Below are 23481 nucleotides of genomic sequence, written 5' to 3'. Positions count from 1 at the left end.
ATAATCTTTTACTCGCTGGAACCTTGGGACCAGTGAAGAGAGCAATTCTGATTAATCAAGTTTGTGTGATGATTTGGAGATATGCCATGACCCACAAATTAAAACAGGCAGTTGAAGGGAGTATTTTACAATAGTACATTACCCTTGAGCCGAAGGCCATCTTCCCCTGAATATTGGCATATGAATGAGTGTGTTCCATCTGCTTAATGAATCAATGTTGTCACTAAAACCACCATCATCACAACCATCATTCTTACCACTCTGTTTTGTGCCAAAATTCTAACCATATTTGCATAGACAAGCATTTTAATATCAAAGGCATGCACAGTTTCCACCAAGGCTCTAGAGTAGAAGAGAGTGGGGTAATTTGTGGACCTTTTTATTTTTATTAAGGGAGAGTTTATCTAAAAATGAAATTTCAGCTATCATTTACTGACCCTCATTTCATTCCAAAACTGTACATTCCAAAACTGACTTTCTTCTGAGGAAAATATTATTTTGTGAAATGTGGCAATGTTCCACAGAATACAGACATACAGATTTGGAAAGAGGGTGAGTAAATGATGGCAAAATTTTCACTTTTGGGGGGTACTATAACTTTAAGTTTTCCAGCATTCATAAATATATTTTAAGATGTATTTTACATCTGCATCTATTAAACATCTTTAAAATAGGGGCACATACATATGAATTCTTAAAACTTCTTAAATCTAGAGGTAAACTGAATAACTAGAAAATAAATATGAATGCAAATCAGAAAAACAATTTACACATCCACAATAGTCCCAAGTATTTTATTAACTAAGCTGCAACTTTTTTTTTTGCAATCAACATTTTATAATTATTTTATATACATTTGCATTTGGCTTGAAAACTTACTTTCACTTTTAGTTGAGGCATATTTTACCTCAAAGCATCTGAAACTTTAAGGGTAAAATGCTTCAATCTGTGAATCATGGCTAATATTTATAGCCAGACAATTTTACATTGTTTTAAAAAAAAATTATTCAACGACATATGGTAACACTTTATTTTGATGGTCCCTTTTGAACATTATGTTGACTATAAGGGTGTTTTCACTCTTGGTCCGTTTCAGGGGTCTGAGCATGGTTCTTTTAAAGAGAACCCAAGTGTGAAAACACCCTAAGTAACTGCATCTGCATGTCAACTAACTCCCATCATTACAGTATTAGTAATCTGTCTGCTTAACCCTCAAGGGACCTTCATATTACAGCCCTTAATTGGACCTTCGTGGACACATTTGGGCACGGGGGTCTGAGGTGTGATCCCAATTTTTTTTTTTTATAAATGTTATATCAATATCATCAATAATATAAAAACTATCTATGCAGTTTTTTGATTTTTTGTTGTATTTTTGAATTTATTTACCACTAAAAGTACCATATTTTTATGTAAAATATATTTATTTTATATATATATAATTTATGTATATTAAAAGTTAATTTAACTTCAGTAAAAAAAAAATATTCCAGTATGTTCAGATAGCCAAAACCTAAAAATGTGATGACTTTGGTGATCTATGTTGGTATACAATTTAAAAAAAGATAAAATATCAATAGCCACTAGATAGCAATATTACCCAATGGCTGCATAGCTGCATAAAGGCTGAACTATATAAACCAATGTTTTAACGAATTTAACCTCTTAAGTTTTACATTTTATCACAAGTTAAAATTGTAAATAAAAATAAAAAAAGCATCTGGGTTGTTTTAGACTATACAAAAATGCCAATAAGGAAAAGACAAAGTAGGAGATCATGTAACATTTTGATTTTTAACAAAATCATTAAATTTAATTAACTCAAAAAGGTTAATGGTACCAAACAGGTATAATAACAATAAACATAACAATAACTAAAAAAAAAAAAAAAAAGTAAGTGTTAACTTTATGGTAAGTATAAACAATATAAACCTGACAAAAACACTATTTATTTTTATTATGCTTACATGCACTTGTGGCAGCAGGTAATTGTGATTGATTGTTCTTTGCATTTTTTACAGACAATGCTGTTTTTTTTCCTGTTGATAACACAGACATGGCTCTGTTTCCTTGCATTGTGCTGCTTCAGAATGAACTGAAAAAGCAACTGCCACTGAGGTTTAGGTAGCATGCTGCAGACATGTTTTGTTTGTAAGCAACAACAAATCTTGCAGCAGTGCTTTGATCTGACTTTGAAGTGTGTGTGTGTGTGTGTGTGTGTGTGTGTGTGTGTGTGTGTGTGTGTGTGTGTGTGTGTGTGTGTGTGTGTGTGTGTGTGTGTGTGTGTGTGTGTGTGTGTGTGTGTGTGTGTGTGTGTGTGTGTGTGTGTGTGTGTGTGTGTGTGCGCGCATCTGTGAGTATTTGCCACATTCAGAATGTTGTACAGACTCACCCCTTCATTTATGTGTATGTATGATCTGCATTGTGTTGGATTTATTTAAATTTTTTGGACAAAAAAAAAAAGCTCTGAAATCGATTAAATTCCCATTCATTCCTATGGGTGCCCATTTTTGTCCACGAAGGCCCAATTAGGGAGTTTTTTTTTTCAACCACTTAACATTGTAAAATCAAGTAAAAAAAAAATTTGTGTTCAGGTGGCAAACTTAGAAAAAGTAGCCAAGCCTTGTACCGTTCCGACTAAGGGAAGTATTTTTAAAATTAAAGAAAAAAAGATTTTGCCCACATTTGTCCCGAAGGTCCCTTTAGGGTTAAAATCTGCTAACTCTTTATCGTGATGGTCTCCAACAGACATTGTACTGACTGTGAGTAACTCTAACACTACCAGTCTACTAATACTCTACTCTAAAATGAGAGTTAATAGACATACTCTAATGAGAGTTAGTAGACATATAGTTCTGTTACTTATAGTCAACAGAATGTTTTAAAGGGACCATCAAAATAAAATGAAACCCAACCTATTAGGAAAAAAAACTGACTTTTCTAATACATATTTCATAATCGCAAGCAGTTGAATCTGACAGACCATTTCTAAATAGATATAAACGTCATCAAAATTGTGCATAATCTGCTACATTAAGCAGCTGACACAACTCTGTCCCACTCTCCCTAAGGCAAAATATTTCAAAGGTGTAAAATGTTTCACAATATCCACTTGTCATTTACAGTACATTCTATCATTGTCACCACCCTGAGTACATGTTCTGCTGGGTACGTGTCTTTTCATGCTGTATAAAACTCCTGTTTGAGGACTTCATGCAGTGGGATGCAAATGCTGACTCTGAGCTGCGTGTGGTCCACCTCATTAGTGTATTAATTAAAATACAAGGGATCAATACTGTCAAAGAACTGGGACAGCACAAAAAAGCACAGGATAATACGAGCCTGGGGCTAATTAAAACCCAATGTTTTTTTGTGAGAGGACTTTTACAATATCAGTTTCATGTGCATGGGTATACTGTGATTATTCCATCATTAGGCAAATAAGATTATGAGACGACCCCCAATAACACACAGGGTAGTGGTATGGCTGAAATCTGGTAGTGGTATGACCATGAATCTTATGGGCTCTATTTTAACGATCTGAGCGCATGGCGCAGGTGCACTTAGGGCGTGTCCAAATCCACACTTGCTAGTTCAGCAACAGAAAAAATGGCCGGCGTGTGTTTTGGGCGTAACGTGCAATAAACCAATCAATCTCATCTCCCCATTCCCTTTAAAAGCCAGTTCTTCTAAACAATGCGCCAGAATACACCTCTTTTTCAAACCAGCACGCCCATGGGCAAACAGATGGGCACAAGTGCATTTGCTATTTAAACAATGTGGTGCTGGACGTGAAAATGATAACTGCGTCGAGCTGAAACTAACAATAATCACGCGTCTAACAAAAAACGTGTCTGGCGTTGCATTGCGCCGGGTGTATGATAGGGCCTAAAATCGTGTTAACAGTGATGATAGTATGCAGTAATACACAGTATTACTGCATAAAACACTATATAAAAACACACAAAAACACCTCTAAAAAACATTAACATTGAAGTTTATAAACACATTTTCACAGTATGGAGCTATTGTCCACAAGTCAGGACATCATTCTATATTGCAGGTGAATGAACAATAAGTAAAGGGAAATCCTAAAAGGAAAAGTCATAAAATCTGCTGAGCTATAAAATGTTCTTCCTTGAGCACCATACTGAGCTTCAGATGCCTGTGTGGGAAGACCAATATGGGCTTTTGTTTGAGCCATGAGCATAAAAGGGTCCAAGATATTTTCTTTTTACCCATGCTACATTATTAGTCCACTTAAGCAGCAACACCAATTTAGTAAAAAGGCTTTTTTTACTCCAAATCTAAATTGAGACCCAAACGTACATACAATTTTAATCTGAAACAAAAGGGCTGTCGAAATAAAATGTGTGTGATTATTTAAACATGTTGAATTATTTTCAGTCAGGTGAAAAACATCTTTAATACACAAAGAGAGACGAAGCCCATAAAGGGTGGGGAAATTTTAGACAGATAGATTTTAGTCATTAACTGAACTTCCTTTTAAATTCGCTTATTTCAGACAATTTAGTGCAGAAAGGCCTCATAGCTAGAATGAAAGCAAACACTGCTTTAGTCTAATATAATACAGTCACTTCAGCTGGGCTTTCATTTGCTGGATTTTCTGCAAGATTTCCACCATTAAATCTCAGCAGGACAAATACAACAGTTTTGCCCAACAGCCTGTGAACATGTAAATGAGGAATGTGTAATTGATTAGCTAGACTCTATTCTTGCATGATTTAAGCGGAACTGGAAGCGTTATAAAAAATAAAATAAAACCTTGCATTTGAGAAAATTCAATAGCTTAATTAACTACAGTGTGTCTGAGATGGAACCTTAGATGGAACCCTGAGATGGAACTTGACAAATGGCAAACTATCATTCTAAATCTAATCAAACAATTCTAATAAATAAAATTACAGAAATAATTCTGCCATGCAATTAGGTTTAAGGTATTTTACATTTAATGTAAATAAAATAAGGCAAAATGTGCAAATTCAGAAAAGGAATATTTTTGGTTTAGGTTTGAATTTCAGATGAGGGGTTCTGTTGGAATCCCTAAGAAGCCTTGACAGATAAATCACCCTTCTTTACAACATCTTTCATTTCCTGCTGTTCTGGTCCATCCATTTCATAGGTATTTCATCATAGCTCGACAACAGTCCTTCGATTACCAGCAAACAAATTTAGAGCGCTCATCAATCAAGAATATTTACAGTTGTTCTGATGAACCTTCTAAGCCAGCCAGACAAACACAGAGCCGAGATTGGCCCCCTACAAATCATGTCAGGACAGATTTAGCTGTAATCTACATCTGAAATTAATCATTCAGTGTTCTTTTATTCTGGGGATTGCAAGGGTGAAAGGAAAACTGGTTAATTCAACCTCAAGAAAACAAGCAGTTTTGGTGTGGTGTGGTTTGATATTTTGTCTTTTTCCAATAGCACATTACACACCTTTATTTATTTTTAAAAAAAATTTAATTAAAACTAGTGTTAATTTCAATAACATTTATGCAAGTCATATTTGTGACATAAATGTGCCTGCAACTTAACATCAACAGCATACTTTCGAATCGTGGACTCTTGCAGTCTGTGTTAAAGCAACATTTATATACAGTATAGCCAATATACTGTATGCAAACCTTATTATTTAATAAGAATAGTTAATTTTCACTCATCAATCTTTCGTCAATGGAAAACAAAAGGAAATGTTTGGCAGATTGTTCATGCTGCTCATACAACAAAAGTGGATGGGGAACCCAATAAGGAAAAAATGGGAAATAAATGAAAATCTTTGAAAATCTCCCTTGACTCCCATGGCAACCATTGACTGGATTTTTTTTTTGTTACTTTTTTAAGAAAGAAATCAAGCTTAATGTAATTGTCAAGGACGGACTTTCATATTCAAACAGGAGTCACATTTCTTAACATCTTAGGCCGTGTGTCCACCAAAGCGTTTTTTCACGCAGCTGGCTGGCGTTTTCAATTGTTTTCAATGGGAGCGCCGCGTTTTTAGAACGCCATGAGCGTAACGAGGCGCTGAGTGAGTATTTAGTATTTCACGCTCAAGCGCTGAGCGTTCAGCGTTTTTTACTGGTCGCCTAGAGTTGAAGAATGTTCAACTTTGAGTAAAACGCAGCGCTCATCACTGTCACTTTTCACCCAGCCGTCCAATCAGAGTGGAGGAGGAGCGGGACAAATAACCGACCAACCGCAACATTCTGCTTGTACTGTACAACGTCAACAGATGATAACAAGCAGTATAATAACAGAACAAAATAATTTAAAACAAGAGCCAGAACAAATACTTTACATTGTATCAGCATTTTATATAGAATCAATACAGAAACAAACTATCTGTGAAATGAGATACTAGTAACACTTCCGCGGATATTCCGTATCATAACAAGCAAACTGCCAAAACGCTCTCAAGCGCCCACAGCCTGCCGTTTTCAGCAGAGCGCCTAGTGTTTTCAGCTGGATAAAAGCGCTTTGGTGGACACGCGGCCTTAATTCCTAAGATCACTGAGGGAAAGCTAAAGTATGGTTTTATAGTAAAGGTACGGCAGCCATCATTAACAATTTATGACATCTTTCTGACTTCAGCATTTGAAAAAAGCCCAACAATCCAAAACCTATTCCAAGCTAAAAATAAAATCAAGGCATGGCAAGTTGCACTATGTTGGTCATGTTGGTAGTTTATAAAAGCTCAGAAAATGTATTTCAAATAAATAAATAAAGCAACACACACTGAAGAAAAAAAAAACATTTAAAAGAAAATATTTCAATACAAATTCCTTCAAGAAACAAATAAGATGGAATTGCAGGTTTGGCCTAGATTCATTTAAAGTGGAAATCGATCCACATAAGAGAAAGTGGAAAGTCTTGGGCGTCAGGGACAAAGTCAAAGTAACACCAATCCTTGCAGGTCAGCCTTCTCAAGTGCACATTACTATTGAAACACAAACATACATAAAGTGAAATGAAAGTCAGCGATAAAACTAGAGTAGAGTGAAAAACAGGGGCCGGACAGTTTTTCTGCATTTTCTGCCGGGAAATATTTTTCCCATTAATTTTCTTAAGCATTTAAACTGGTTTTGGTCTGGGTATCGATAGCACTATCATTAAGGACTTCCCCTGTTAGATGTGTGTGTGTGAGCGTATCCTTTTTCACTCTCTAAACTGAACAGGATGTTTAGACATGAACCCAGAGCCTGGAGTCCGCTTAAGTTAATTAGCAGGCATTGTTAATGAGCATTCTGATCCGACAGTTAGCCGCTCCACTGGTATTTGATGAAGCCGTCCAGGGCAGGCTTACGATGACTTACTGCATTTAGCGCTGTACAGCAGACAAGCAATTAAATATGACATCACGTTCAAAGATTTTCTACATATTAGTACAGCTGTCACATTGAAAAATAAATCTCATGAGAGACAAAACATTATAAACACCTAACGAATGATGGCGCAGCGCTGTAGCCAAACAGAACAACAGATGTTTGGAAAAAACCTTCCTGATGCACTGCAGGCTGACGAACCGGTACACGACTCACTACTACAGAGTATTAAACAGAGAAACACCTCAGAACCATGTGTTTGTCACGGCTCAGTTTCACGGAGGAAGTATGAGAAAGAAAGTCTGAAGAATACAAGGTGAAATGCAGAGGATTCTGGGTGGAATTATCAGGTGTTGCACAGCGAGACAGGTGCAATGATTAAAGGTTTTTTTTAAAAGAAAAATAAGTTCTTATGAGACATTTTTCAATGTGACTTTTGAGTTCATAGTACTATGAAAACACTTCCAACACAGTCGCAAAACAGCATATTTTAAAACTAAGATGCAAAAATAAGACTACATTACCAAAATTACTGATGTCAGACACCTGGAACATTGTATAGAAAGTAAAAAAGTTATTCTCACCAAGGCTGCCTTTGTTTGATCGAAATACACAACAGGAATACTGTGATAATACAATAATTAAGATGCTTGCCATGAAGAGATTGAATCATTTTGAGACTGCAGAAGTTATTAAATGTTGCATTTTCAGTTGAATTTGGGGAAACCATTTTAAACATTAGTTGTGTTGAGCTATTACTTTTGTTTGAATTGTTCATTGCAAACAGTTGAAAGTCTGTACATTTTGATAATAAACCGAATTTGCAATGGGGGTTCTATAGTTTTGATTACAACTGTAATTTATAAGACATCAACCTACATCTATTATTACATTGGCATCAATGTAATTGGTCCCACTTTATATTAGGTGGCCTTAACTATGTACTTACAACAAAACAATACGTACAATGTAGTTGTAAGTTAGGGACATGTGTGGTGTTATGGGTAAGTTTAAGGGTAGGGTTAGGTGTAAGTGAAGTGTCAACAGTGTAATTTTAAAATGTAACTACAGAAATTAATTACAGATGTAATTACATTCAGGTAATTTTTCAAATGTAAGAACAATGTAAAAACATGTATGTACACAATAAGTGCATTGTATCAAATTATTAATTTAAATGTTAGTATATAGAAGTTAAGGCCACCTAATATAAAGTGGTTCAATTTAATTTGTTGTTCAGAAATTTGACCCACCCAGTCGAGGTAACATAAGGAAGAAGTGGGATAAATACCAATATTCCTAAACATCAGGGGCCGTATTCACAAAACATTTTATCTTAATACTAAGAGTTCTCCTAAGTGACAGTAAAAGTTTGCGGTTGACCTCGTTGCTATGAACGATGTCATTACGCTTACTAACTATGCCCACAGTGATTGGCTGATAGGGGAGGGGTCTCTGTCAAGTGATTTAATTATAGAAATATTGTAGAATGAGGTTTCATGTTGGCAAAGTTTTTAAAATAAGAATGTTAAAATATTCAAATAAAGTTTTTAAAATAAGGAAGTTGCCATATTCAAATAAAGATGCCTAGTGCCTACTTGTTCAGCTAATTGTCCGCCTCTTACATGTCTGCATCTCGAGAGATTGCATAATTCAAGTGAAAATTACGTTTTATAAACTAAGTTTTGAGGAGGACGTTCAAACTATTTATCTAATCAGTGCGAGAGGAGGTATACAGCCGAGCCGACTCACTTAGTTACCTCGACAGTTTTCTGCTTCCCTCCGCCACCCCGATGACTCACTCTCGGTTGGCGATACAGGGCGGAACTCTGGGTTTGGCCTAAATTCCGAACTCAGAGCCCTCAATCCCCTCGGACAGCAATGGTGTACAGTGTTTTTTAGCAGATTGCTGAGGCAGATTGCGGCAACATCCATTGTTTGTGATTTGGTCTTAGTGACATAGGAGTCTTCTTGAAAGCTTCTAAAAAGCTTTGTGAAATACTCTTAGAACAAAAATTTAGGAGTCCTAAAATTAAGCATCCTAAATTGGCAAGTTAGGAGCTACTTTTAGCCTTAAGATGTTTTGTGAATATGGCCCCAGAAGAACTAACACAGATTTAAATTTGGAAAGGTTTATCAAACATTGCACCATTCCTACATGTGTTGCATATCCTTTCAAACAATATCAACTTAAATTAAATTAAAGTAGTAGTAGTAGTAGTAGTAGTAGTAGTAGTATACTTTATTGTCCTCGAAAGGCAATTTGTTGTGGACTACATGTTGTTGCATAGAGATATAATAGACAGATAGACAAATACTAATTTAAAAAAAAAAACAGTTATCAAGATAAAAACTTATTCAACATTCGCACAGATACAGGAACAAAGGAATTCTTGTATATGTTTAATTTGCATCATTCCCAATCAGTAAATACTGGTTTAGTGCAGCCATTACAAAAGCAGACAAATGGAACTCTCAAATTAAAGCTACACTGTGTAACTTTTTTTGTTTATTCTTAGCTAAAAACACTTAGGTCTTTCAAAAATATATGTGCTCATTAATGTATATTTACTTCTTTCAAGTAATAAAGTATTCTCGTAAGTTTATAATATGCCATTTAAAATACATACGGGTAGGGGTTCGAATGCAGGTCGCCATGTTGCCCCTCCATCTTGAAAGTACATTAGCCAAAGAGGGACATACCCGTATATTCAAGCTTCTCCTTTCGCGTTTTAACACTCGATGGCACTGTACAAAATTCCCTGCCTCGCGCATGTGCGCGTCAACTTGTTCAGACTTATCTGGTGCATGCACAGAGAGTTTTCATCTCAGCAGCGTCCAGTAACAGAGTTATACGGAGTTTTCCTGGCTTGTTTATTCCTCAAAAGTCTGTTTTTCCTTGTGTGGTATTTCTGTGCGTTAATAACTCCGTAAGTAATAATAGTTATTGTCATTGTAGATGTGTTTCAGAGTGTGTCATCGCGTAATTCAGTTGATGTCACCTCAGAAGTATTTTTGTGTCAACATACAATAGCGTAAAAATGTTTATTAGTTTATAGAAAATATTTGCTTGTAATGTATGTTGATGGAAATATGTATCAGGTCTGATCAGCATATTAACAATTCTTATACAGAGCGCACTGCAGTGCTAAAGCTGCGCACACACTTTTGCAATCCGACGCCGCTTGTTAGCAGCAGCGGCGGCAGCTCAGCTCCTTTTAATGCAGCTGCATTTAGCGCCTATATATGGTACAATAAGCTCTGGTTTACGGTTACATTATACAAATGTAACTTATAAGTATAGTTATACAGTTCTTAACTGTGTATCTTCTGTCATGTCATTATCATGTATATTTACCATCCTTATTTGTTCTCTCACAGAAACCACATTTATGTACATATCCACGCAAACCTGTTTATGCCTTGCAATTGGATGACTGAATAAACATTACTATCATCAAAGTTCACTCTGGATTAGCTGCAGTTCTTTCTAGACGAATAATTAGGCCAGTTGAGTTCCAACCATCCCACTGCGCACAGAATATCCCACAGGCACCGTGTCGAATGTGGACGAGGTCGAACTGGAAGCCATGTTAATCTTGGACTAAATCGGCCACCGTAGGAGTTAAAACAAAATCGGAATTGAGAGGAACAGAAACTAAAATTCACTGGATGGTCATATACCTTTTCACCGCTAGATGGGGGAAAATATCACACAGTGTAGCTTTAAAGAGCAGCAGAAGTTTATATTTAACAAGTTCCTGATCCCTGCAATCCGAACTTAACAGTTTGAACATTTCATTCAGTCTTAATGTGATGCATGTTGTGAAATTTTCAAAGTTTCAAAGTAAATCCTACATCAAATGGTTTTCAGTGTGGTTTTTGAAAAACTAAATTTAGGACTGTTTTGGGGGATTGTTTTTATGATGTAGTCCCTTTAAAGGAAGAAAACTCAAACTGAGCACAGTCTACCACCAATCAACCCTTCATTCTGCAAGGTGACTTAAAAGTATTCATCCTGAATAATTTGTCAATTAATTTATTATTTAAAGAACTTTAGATACATTAAGGGTGTGTTTACACTTGGCAGGTTTGGTTCAATTAAAACTAACTCTGCTTTGATTGCTCTGTTATGCAGTTCTTTTGAATAAGTGTGATCCGAACCTGGTTATGCACCAAACATGCGGACCAAGACATTTTTAGGGGGTCTCGTCCACTTCCAAACGACCTCTGGTGCGACTTCGACTGAAATATGAAAATATTCAAATCTTCATTTGTGTGCATAACGGAGGAAATCCTGCCACTGTTTTAACTCCTTTACACATTTTATAAGCTATTTGTGAGTTATCAGCTGGTATAAAGTACCTTCATGAACGCACTTACAGTGAGCACATTAAGCCCAGCTCACAGCATTGTTTTGGATGCAAGTTCCTTCGCAAAATATACACCATTTTTTGTTTTATATACCAAACAAAAAGGACTAAATAAATAATTTTCTTTTTAGCCTGAGCCTAACATACGAAGAGAACTGAACTGCAAGTGTGAACACTAAAACGCCTTTTTGATCAATCCATTTGGCTGCTTTGTAATGGTTGCACTAAACCAGTATTTACTGATCGGGAACGTTGAACACCTACAGTGTGGAGTCTCACGGAGCATGGAATCATTGCCGAATGCTGCCACCTCAGACTTAACATCATAACTGTGTAATAACACCCCGCAGGGTACAAATTGCTTATTTTTTAAGCACTACAGGGAAAAAAGAAAAGCTAATGTTCTGTACTTCCACGACCGCATGCGTCCTTGAGTCACCACAGAGCTTGTGAGAAGGTGACACACATTCTTGCAGCTTTGACAGGCCCGTAAACTGCGAGTTGATTGAGTTGAACAGTGAGTGAAAATTGTCATGCCAAATAAAGGAGTTTGATTCAAGAGAAATGTATTTACATATTTTCTCTCTGGCAGAGCTCTAGAGAAGACCTGCCTGCTCTTCTATCTCGATATTTTCCAAAAAAACATCCATAACTAATGCTGCTAATCAATTTCAAGAGTGATTTGTTAGTTTAAATCAATCCGTTGCCTATATGTTGGAATGGTACACTTTTCCATGAAGGATCTTAAATATACATGAAACCTTTTCATTGCACAAAGGTTCTGTTTAGAGGAAATTCTTTAGATTTTTTAAATATTCTTCACACTTGCTCTTTTATGAACTGTTCCCTTGTTCACATTGTTTTGAAACCTTTATTTTTAAGAATGTAGATATACATTAAAAGCAAAAAGCTTACACGGACACTGGCCATCGCACTTCAAAGGATGGTAATCTCGTCAGTGCTCTAGAGGAGTGAGAAAGACTCCATGGTTCCTGTCAGAGCTGGTCAGATGGGCGCAAATACACACATTTGCATGACGGAGCAACAGGGATGTGATGCTTTGTGTTGAAATGTCCTTGGTAAGACAGATGCCAATGTAATAAATGTGAGAATGAGATGAAGGTTAAAACAATTAGGATCTTCTTTCTTTCATTTGTGGAAGACGAAAGGAGAAATGTTGTAGTAGTCAAAGCTGCTCATTTCAGACCTTTTTGGACAAAACTAACAATACAAAACAATATTTTTTCCTGAAGAAAGACTGAAATTTAAACTGCTAGTCACTAAAAATCTTTAACTATATCGTACACAGTAATAAAAGTATATTGTTAAATTTAAGGTAAAAATATATATATTTTTTGTTACATATTTTCAAACTTTTAACATTTTTAGTTGGTCTTACCATTATAAGTTATAATGTGGTTTATATTTTTACTTACAAAAAATGTAACAACAATTTACTGTAAAATTTCATCATATATTTAAGTAAATAGACTTACACTGTAAATTATAGGGTAATTTAAAAATGTTTTCCAAAAACTACAAATTTTACAGTATTTTATAGTTCAATTATATATAATGTGGTTAACATGTTTTACAATGAATATTTTTAGCACTTTTTTTAAATTGTAGCTATAACTTTTTCCATGTACACTACAGTCAAAAGTTTGAAATATTTTTTTATTTATTTATTTTTTTAAAGAAGTCTCTTATGCTCACAAAGGCTGCATTTATTTGAAAACCGAATAAAGTAGCCTACGTTTCAAAATATAATAAAAACAAAACAGTTATTTTAAATTGTAACAATATTTCACAATACTACTGCATGTATACTACTGCATTACAATCATGCATGTATCATGTACATGCATGATTGTAAAATATTGTATATATAATTCAGACAAATTGGAAAATAGCGCACAAGTGCGCTAGTATTTTAAACTTATCATCATCGTCGTCTTTTTATGGTTCTTTTTTGTCATATTCCTAGTCATTGTAAAACAGGAGAGTGCACATTCTTCGACGGAACAAAGGAAGTCATAGCAGTTCAACTTTCTTTATCAAGAGGTTTTCATTTTTAGGTGAACTATTGTTTTAATAATCTAGCAAATCCACAATGAAAAACCCTCCTTCAGGCTTTCTAAAGGAAGTATCAAATGTCAGAGGCACAACATTGAGAAAATCCTGAATTGATTGCTTCTGCCTGTGTTACACTCTCAGTTCTTATTATTTCTCTGTTTTTTTTTTTTCTTCTCTTAAGACATGTCAATCCAAACCAGCGGTAACACAGCAGCCCCTTGACCTTGACATATGGACCACTTGTGCATCTCCACAATAATATCCATGGATAAGATGACAAACACATCTCGGGCTGTAACCTCCTTTTCACTGCATTTCTTGTACACTTCAAGAAGCCATACAAATTCTTCAATAGTCTTCAATAGCTTCTCTTCTTACAAATTCAGAAGACTTTTCCTGAAAACTCTGCCCACGCACTGTGTTTAAGCAAGGAAATCACAATACTGATAATTCTATGAAGGACAATGATCTTTACAACTTCTGGCTTAAAAATCATATTTGTAAATGCCACATCTATCTAAAGCAATAATGAATGAGACTAAATGACTATATATGAATCCCTCCCTCTGCTTGAAATGCTAACATGGTATTTGACTGTGAATGTGATCTGTAATGATGCATTGTGGGAATAACAGAACAGCATGGCACTGACTTGAGACTTGAAATGAGGTGAGGAGGAAATAATTGTCTTCAATAAAGAAAATCAAACCCATTTAGGGCTGAAACGATTCATCGAGTTACTCGATTACAAAAATTCCTTGAGGCAAAAATTCTGCCTCGAAGCCTCGTTAAATTCCTATGACGCGCACTATACGCACAGGGATCTGATTCACACGGACCGTTGTTCAATGTTCAGGAAGCACCATAGCGTGTGATACATTTTGAATTTGGTTGGCGCGATGGCGGAGAGTAAAGATGTCCATAAACGGCAGAGAAAGTCTAAAGTTTGGGATCATTAAATTCTTAAAAAAGAAGAGAACAAGGTGCAATGTGTGATTTTAATCCCATACTGTATTTGTAGCGATGTCGTGATGCAGTTTGACTAGATATAATGTTTAGCTTTGATGTTTTTAAGTAGTAAACGTATTCACGTTCAATTGCAAGAGAGTATAGCCTAAAAAAAGAACCCCTTCGCCCACACACACACGCACACGCACACACGTCTCTCTCACGCGCCAATCAGACCGATCACGGCAATGCATCACATATGCTTAAACTTTTATGTAGCCACGCAACAATACTTTCAGCATGTAATCACTGTATACATCGGGACGTGATGTTGTGAAGCGTTTTTTCGAACGGATGCTTCCCCTAAAATGTACCGCAATGCAAGTGATGCAAGTCAAATGCAGCATTCTATTGAAAATTAATGTATGTATTTCTGCCGTACCAAACCGCAATGAAGCAACTGGTCTGACTGGGGCGTCACTCTTCCTCACGCACAGCACAATTGCACACACACACAGGTTGCTAGGTTACCATAGCAAATAGGCTCACCCCAGAAATTATATATTATTTGTTAGTAGCCAAATGGTAAATGCTGCAGGTGTAGAAATCTACATAAAACAGATATTTACTTTGATGTCATGAAACCTGTTGTGCATATTAATAAATGAAACTGCTTTTCCTCTTGATTTTCGTTATGCATTTGTTTTGGTTGTTTAAAAACACAAAAATTGTATCCGATTAATCGATCGATTAAGTGCTAGATTAATCGATTACAAAAAGAATCGATAGCTGCAACCCTAAACCCATTTACCCAGTATTTTCTCAATGTTTACAGCGAAACATGCACAAATAATAAAACACTTTCTGTAAAGATAAAAAAGGCCAGACTTTGATACACTATATTGCCAAAATTATTGGGACATCACTCCAAAGCATTGAATTCAGTTGTTCCAATCACTTCCATGGCAACAGGTGTATACAATAAAGCACCTAGCAATCAGACTGCTTCTACAAACATTTGTGAAAGAATGGGCCGTTCTCAGGAGCTCAGTGAATTCAAGCACGATACCGTGATAGGTTGCCACCTGTGCAATAAGTCCATTTGTGAAATTTCCTCACTATTAAATATTCCACTCAACTGATAGAGGTATTATAACAAAAGTGGATGCAATTGGGAACCTGAAGTGGTAGGCCACGTAAAATCACAGAGCGGGGTAAGCGCATGCTGAGGCGCACAGTGCACAGAAGTTGGGAACTTTCTGCAGAGTCAATAGCTACAGACCTACAAACTCCATGCGGCCTTCAGATTAGCTCAAGAACTGTGCGTAGAGAGCTTCATGGAATGGGTTTCCATGGACGTGCAGCTGCATTAAAGCCTTACATCAATGCAATGCAAAACGTCGGATGCAGTGGTGTAAAGCACACCGCCACTCAACTCTAGAGTAGAGGTCTAAACAGGTCCAAAAATTTGTACCCGAACCCGAAGAGACCAGTAATGTGCTACACGGAACCTACCCAGACCCATCTATTATTTCAAAAGCTGGACCGTTCCCATGCAGATCTGAGAAATTCCAAAAATGTAGTACCCGGAACTGACCTGTCCTGGACCTGTCTATTATTTGAAAGCTGGATCCGAACCCGGCGGGAAGACACAGAGCAAACTGGCCCGATTGTCACATATTCCACAATAAATTACTATTAACAAGTCAATGAACAAGTTGCGTAATTTATTTTACTTATTTTATAGCTGTCGTCTCCCTTCCTTGTAGTGAATGAGTGAATTAAGCATGCTTGGAATAACAAGAGAGGAATAACATGGATAGAACTTTCTTGGCAAGGAGGATTGTAATGCATCACAGTCCCTGACTGTAAAATAGTCAAGTCAAGTCAAGTCAAGTCAAGTCAAGTCAACTTTATTTATATAGCGCTTTTTACAATGCTGATTGTTTCAAAGCAGCTTCACAGTGTTAAACAGGAAAATAATGCAACAGAATTTAATTCGGCTGTACAGCCGCACTGGAGAAAACGGTGATGTCATCAGCTCATTTCAATTATCATACAGTGACAATGTGGGCAAATCAGTAATTTCGTTTATATAGTTAATTTAGTTTACTAATTAGATTTATTTGGATATTTAGTTGAAAATTTTGTGTCCCCAACTGAGAAAAAGGCGACAGTGGCAAGGAACCAAAACTCCATCAAGTGGCATAATGGAGAAAAATAAACCTTGGGAGAAACCAGGCTCAGTTGGGGTGCCAGTTCTCCTCTGGCCAATTAACAAACAGTGTATGATTAATATTCTGGCAACTTTACAGGTCAGGGGACATATTAGACAATAATATAAGAAATATTCGAAAGATCGGAGTCATCGCGCTGGAGACGGGTTTACTGAGGATGACAATGTCGATTAAGCAATTATAAAATAGGAATATTCGAAAGATCGGAGTCATCACGCCGGAGACGGGTTTATTGAGGATGACATGTTGATTAAACAATTATTAAATAGGAATATCCGAAAGATCGGAGTCATCACCCCGGAGACAGGTTTATCGAGGATGCCGTGTCGATGAGGCAATTTCAGCGGGAGTCTAATTGACACGGCCTCTGCAGACACTTCAGGGCCATGCGTTGGTCATGTCTGAGCACAGGTCCACCATCTGATCTGGATACGGCCCAGATCCGGCTGATTGCACCTCAGGATAAACAGAGGCTAACATTAGCGTAGATGCCATTCTTCTGATGATGTAACAGGTACATCAGGTGTTATGGGAAGTGTTCCCGGTTCCGGCTGACCTAGTTAATGCAGCCTGACAATCATTTAATTGAAAAAGTGTTTTATGTGTATGCCATAGTAAAGAGATGTGTTTTTAGTCTAGATTTAAAATGACAGAGTCTGTCTGCTTCCCGAACAATGCTAGGAACACTGTTCCAGAGTTTAGGTGCTAAATAGGAAAAGGATCGACCGCCTGCAGTTTGTAAGGTTGAAAATAACCAAAGATATTTGAAATAAAATAAAAAGACATCTGCTTTACTGTTGGAAACCACCGTCTTACCCAAGTTATTTGAAATTGACTCAACCCAGAATCACAGAATTGCCATGTGGCTACAGTGTGAATTACAATTGCAGTAACCATTAGAATGTTTTCGTCACAGCAGGATTCATAACTCCAAACTTTGCACTTTATCATGCTCTTTAACAAAAACATTGGTGTGAGAATATTTTGAGCCAGATCACACCTCATACTCATATTCTATTGCTGGCTGCCTGTTACTAAAGGGCTAAAATTTGCATCAAAATTGTAAACCCTACTCACCTTTGTTTGGGGCATGATTAACACATAGTCACAGCTAAATGCAGCCAAATAGATTTGATCTTTACACAAAGTAAAATTTACATCTGCCTCACAAAATGTCTTTACATCTAGACTGTATTACAACTGTGAATTTGTTTGTTTTTGGTTTCTTTAGATTTACTAAATCAGGTATTATTTGTCTCACCAAGTTAAATATCAAAAGTGTATTTCTCATCCTTACCTAAGTGCAAATGTTATTTTATCATTTGATTTTGAACTTTGAATTTTTTTTATTTTGATTTCTGAGTCTGTCTGTATATGGTTACACTAAATATTTTGCTAATACTCCTTATGAAAAAGGGGAGCTTAAAATCAACAATGATTTTGTTTTTTTATAATGCATTTTATTTAAATGTTCTGTAGCAATTGAGGCAAAATCAGACACATAATCGCCGGTTACATTTACTAATATGTTTTAAATGCTTGTGCTTGGTAACTGACTTTCCCCCAACACAAAAGAGAAGGTCCTCAGTTGCCCTGGAAACAATCAGATAAGACATTTCACGACACCAAAGGAATGTGGCCACATGGAAAGTCCACAGGGGAAAGACACAGCCTGTAAAACACACGCTTTTGCCTCAAGTTATAGACAAACCGTCTATAAATGAACTAGCACCCTAGGACCTTGCATGTACACACATAACTGTCTTGTAAAGGGTCGGTCCTTATATATGTCGTGTCTCCTATCAAATTAATGCTCACTTCACAACTTACACTTTCACGTATGTCACATTCTCGTAAGAGGCAATATGTGTTTGTTGCATTAATTAGAGTATAAATGAGCACAGACCCTTTTGAATCCGGTTTGAAACAAAGGGCCATAAATCTCCAGAGGACATCCCAACAATCTCATTGGTCAAGTCTACTTCAGGAGGTGGTGACCTCCTGCAGACTTCTTAAGGAGCAAGGCACTCGTCCCTCCTCTCTCTTCTCCTGCTGACACAGACACAACACGCTGTGTCTGGGGGGCTCTCACACAGCAGGAAGCCCACATGGCAGGCCTCCACAAACACAGAGCCAAAGGCCTCACAAGGCCATGGACCAGAAGGCCCAAACTCTGCATGCCATGTGCAACTTCCTCTATGGATTCGAAACAACCACGCCAACTCATCATCTCTTCTTCATCCAATGCAGAAGAACTTGATCGCCACGTCAAAGCCAACGGACGGAACCCACAAACTTTCTCCTGCGATTTCACTTCGGACGGTCTTCTACAGCTCAGGCTAAATGCAAGTAAAGTATGAAACAGAAATCGCTGTGTATTTAGTAAAACTGTAAACTCTTTGTTCAGACAAAGAAGTTTATTAATGGTGGTTCTTCACAAAGGTTCTAGGCTTTCTGCAAGCTAGACTTTCTGAGCTATTTTTCTATAACTCCATCAATCTGTTCTGACCCCTTTTCCCTCCAACCACTTTAACCTTACCTCTTATTATGTATACATTGTGTATGTCATGTTTGTCTTATGTTAGTTATAGTCTTGTTCCGTGATTTAGTTATTAAAGTTTGTGCACAATATATGTTGGTCCTGACTCTGTGCCTGCAAACATATTGTCCCTTTAATGATCGATCTTGCTAATTACCTTAGGTAAATTCAAAGATTATCAATAAATAATCAATACTGAACGTCCTTAGGACGAACTGATTGAATGATTGTAATGTAAATGTAGCTACATCAGTTAATCTAGTTAACTGATTCAAATATTCATAATTAATCATAAAGAATAATAATGATAATGAGTTAAGAACAATTATTAATATTTTCCCTCAGAGCTAATTCGTTAGAGTTCCCAGAAACAATGTACAAGCTTGTGGAATCTTCTTTTATCCTCAAACCTTGACCACTTTATTGAGTATATCGATTTAAGGGCTTATTGCCAGAGATTATTTTAATCTGACCACATCAAACTTCTGACCAATGAAAAATGCCATGCTTTTGTTCTTTGTTGTGCTAAATGATCTTTTAAATCACAGAATACCTGCAGCAAAAGTTCACTCCTTTGTCCTGAAGTATTCAATGGACATTTTGCATATCAATGATCGGTGCAACACCATTTGATGAAGTTCTCATGCAGGACTGCAAGTACAACAAAGACTGAAAACTGATCAGCTGTTTTTGCAACAAGTCTGGACGAGAAGTCTGAAGAATGACATCTACACACAACAGAAAGCATGTCTTCGTGGACAGTGCCACCTTTGGACTCAATGATTGTGGCCAATGGTGCCAAACGGGGAAATTGTAAGGTTGAAAATAACCAAAGATATTAGAAATAAAACAAAGACATCTGCTTTACTGTTGGCAACCACCGTTTTACCCAAGATATTTGAAATTGACTCAATTAACTAGAATTTGTGTTTCCATTTAAAAGAGATTTCTGTCTATTATGTAATTGACATTATACATTTACCTGATTGTTAATAAATTGTTACATTTTCGATCTATTCTGACTTAATCTATAATTCTCAGTAGATTATGGCAACGAAGGGTTAAACGGAATGATTAAATGTGTGACTAACTATTAAAAATAAATGACCAAACAACCAATTGGCATTCTATCCTAAATTCGACAATATGATAAATGGAGTCAGATAAAGAATATTATAATTAAATCAATTTTGCCCAGCTGAAAAACCTTCAACCGCAGCTCGTTACCGTTCATTGGAGCGAGATTTTAGAGGTCTTACAAGTTGATTTCGATATTCTCGGTATTATCAACTGGCCGGAATTTTGAGACCGCAGTATACGTGATGGAGAATAACGTGTTAAGAGCTTGCTCAAGTACTGGGGAGCTAAACCATTTAGTGCTTTGTAAGTAATAAGCAAGATTTTAAAATGTATGTGATGTTTAACCCTCTCGAGTCGGCCGTCACTCTGGCGCGATCGGCTCGCTTTTTTTCTTATCAGTGCCAAAGAGACTCAAATAACTGTCGTTTTTTATCATTCAGGCAAATGTTATACGTCATTATAATCTGTTAAGTTTCTTTTTTTTGTGTACAGTCACAATAAAAACAAATTGTTGTGCTTTTTGCAAAATAAAAAACACACATGATGCGCGATCTGCAGCCTCTCTCTCAAAGACATTCATTCAGATAGTCTTCAGAAAATGACCTCTAGCTTAGTGAATACTTGTCTCACAAACATGAGACATATGTCTAAAGAAACGTTGAAATGTCAGGTTTTAAACAATGTAAACCAAATCAAAAACAAATATTCTGTGTTTATGTAATCTGTTTGAAAGCAGAGAGATGTCAGTCATTCCTGAGCAGAAGTGTGCAGATGAGGAGAAATATTGATAGATTCTCATATGTCTGTATCAAATTTCTATACAGATAAATATTATTTTTTCAATCTTTACCCAAAATGCGCAGATGTAATCATTATGAGCGCTGGATACTCTGATGTGTTGTGTTTTCAGTTCATACTGGCAGCCGGAGGGCGCTCCGTGCACATGTAGTCCATATATGGTAGACGAAGAAGATACCCTGTGACATTCTCCCTGACATAAACACCGTCCAGAAATCGCTATAACATGCAGATAGACACGTTTGAAGATAATAAACACACAATCGCGACAATATATGGCTTATCTGTGTTATTTATACCATGTAGGGTGTTTTCATTATAGATTATATTTATAATGCAATGCAATTCGAGCTTTTATAATTATGCAGAATATTGTAAAAAGATATATTTTCTGTCTGATTTTATGATCCAAAGCCAAATGAGATCACATAAGGTTATTTAAAACATTTGACTTGTGATATAAAGTAAGTTTGGAGTAAAAATATGGGTTTTAATCTCATAAATTGTTGTGTTTTAATAAATTGGTGTAAAAAATCATAAATTATGGTTTAATAAATCAAAAATTGTTGTGGCAGATAATAGATTGTTTTAAGCAAAAACTCACTTCATTTTGATTTTCCCCCCAGAAATTTGTACTATTTCTATTTACTATTACTATTTTACTATAATTTTTTAATTTTTACTTAAATAAGAAGAGCATTTTTTGCAGTGTAATAAAATAAACTACAAAAAAATATATTTCCATTGCTCTGTTGCTCTCTGTCACATAGCTCATTCATTTTTTAGCTCGTTATGCGGGCTATTATGTTCTTTTGTCCTCTCAGGTGATCTCCAGCATTATTCATTAGCATTAGAAACATGGCTTTCAAATGAGAGATTTGTATCAAAGAGCACACCCAGGTTCCTCACTGACGACGAGGACTTGACAGAGCAGCCATCAAGTGTTAGACAGTATTCTAGGTTTTTTCTGAATTGAGTTGCAGGAAATTACTAGTCATCCAATTTTTTATATCAGGTATGCATTCCGTTAATCTTGTGAATTGGTAAGTTTCGTCAGGGCGTGAAGAAATATAGAGCCGAGTATCGTCAGCATAACAATGAAAACTAACGCCATGCTTCCTAATGATATCTCCCAGTGGTAGCATGTAGGCCTACAGGGTGAAAAGCAACAGTCCTAGCACTGAGCCCTGCGGTACGCCATACTGAACTTGTGATCGGTGTGACATCTCTTAATTTACTGCTACAAACTGATAATGGTCAGATAGGTATGATTTTAAACCATGCCAATGCAATTAATAATAATAATAATAATAATAATAATATGTTACATTTATATAGCGCTTTTCTAGCCACTCAAAGCACTTTACATAGAAGGGGGGAATCTCCTTAACCACCACCAATGTGCAGCATCCACCTGGATGACGCGACGGCAGCCATATTGCGCCAGTACGCCCACCACACACCAGCTGATTGGTGGAGAGGAGAGGAGTGATGATACCAATCGTATATATATATATATATATATATATATATATATATATATATATATATATATATATATATATATATATATATATATGGGGATGATTAGGAGGCCATGATAGACAGGGGCCAATGGGCAAATTTGGCCAGTTGGTCTTTATCGATGGGCATCCTGGGATTTTTAATGACCACAGAGAGTCAGGACCTCGGTTTAAGCACCTCGTCTCATCCGAAGGACGGTACTTATTGACAGTATAGCGTCCCCATCACTATACTGGGGTGTTAGGACGCACACAGACCACAGGGTGAGCACCCCCTGCTGGCCTCACTAACACCTCTACCAGCAGCTACCTAGTTTTCCCAGTTGGTCTCCCATCCAGGTACTAACCAGGCTCAGCCCTGCTTAGCTTCAGTGGGAAACCAGTCTTGGGCTACAGGGTGATATGGCTGCTGGTTTTCTTTAAATTCCACTATTGCCAACATAATTTTCGAGTCTATTCAAAAGAATGTTGTGGTCAATAGTATCAAATGCAGCGCTAAGATAGAGTAACACTAATAGAGAGATACAGCCATGATCGGATGATAACGCCGGCTTCACACCGC

The 23481-nt window shown here is 36.6% G+C and overlaps 1 protein-coding gene across 1 annotated transcript in view; it reads right to left on the bottom strand.

Annotated features, from left to right (window-relative positions):
• The window catches only part of rnf123 (ring finger protein 123), a 220354-nt gene that overhangs the window by 118834 nt on the left and 78039 nt on the right, over positions 1-23481 (bottom strand). The gene's annotated exons all lie outside the window — the stretch shown is intronic.

This window comes from Gobio gobio (assembly GCF_949357685.1).
Source record: "Gobio gobio genome assembly, chromosome: 24".
NCBI lineage: Eukaryota > Metazoa > Chordata > Actinopteri > Cypriniformes > Gobionidae > Gobio > Gobio gobio.
The sequence above is the reverse complement of the archived record's forward strand: the minus strand, read 5'-3'. Positions and strand labels throughout refer to the sequence as shown.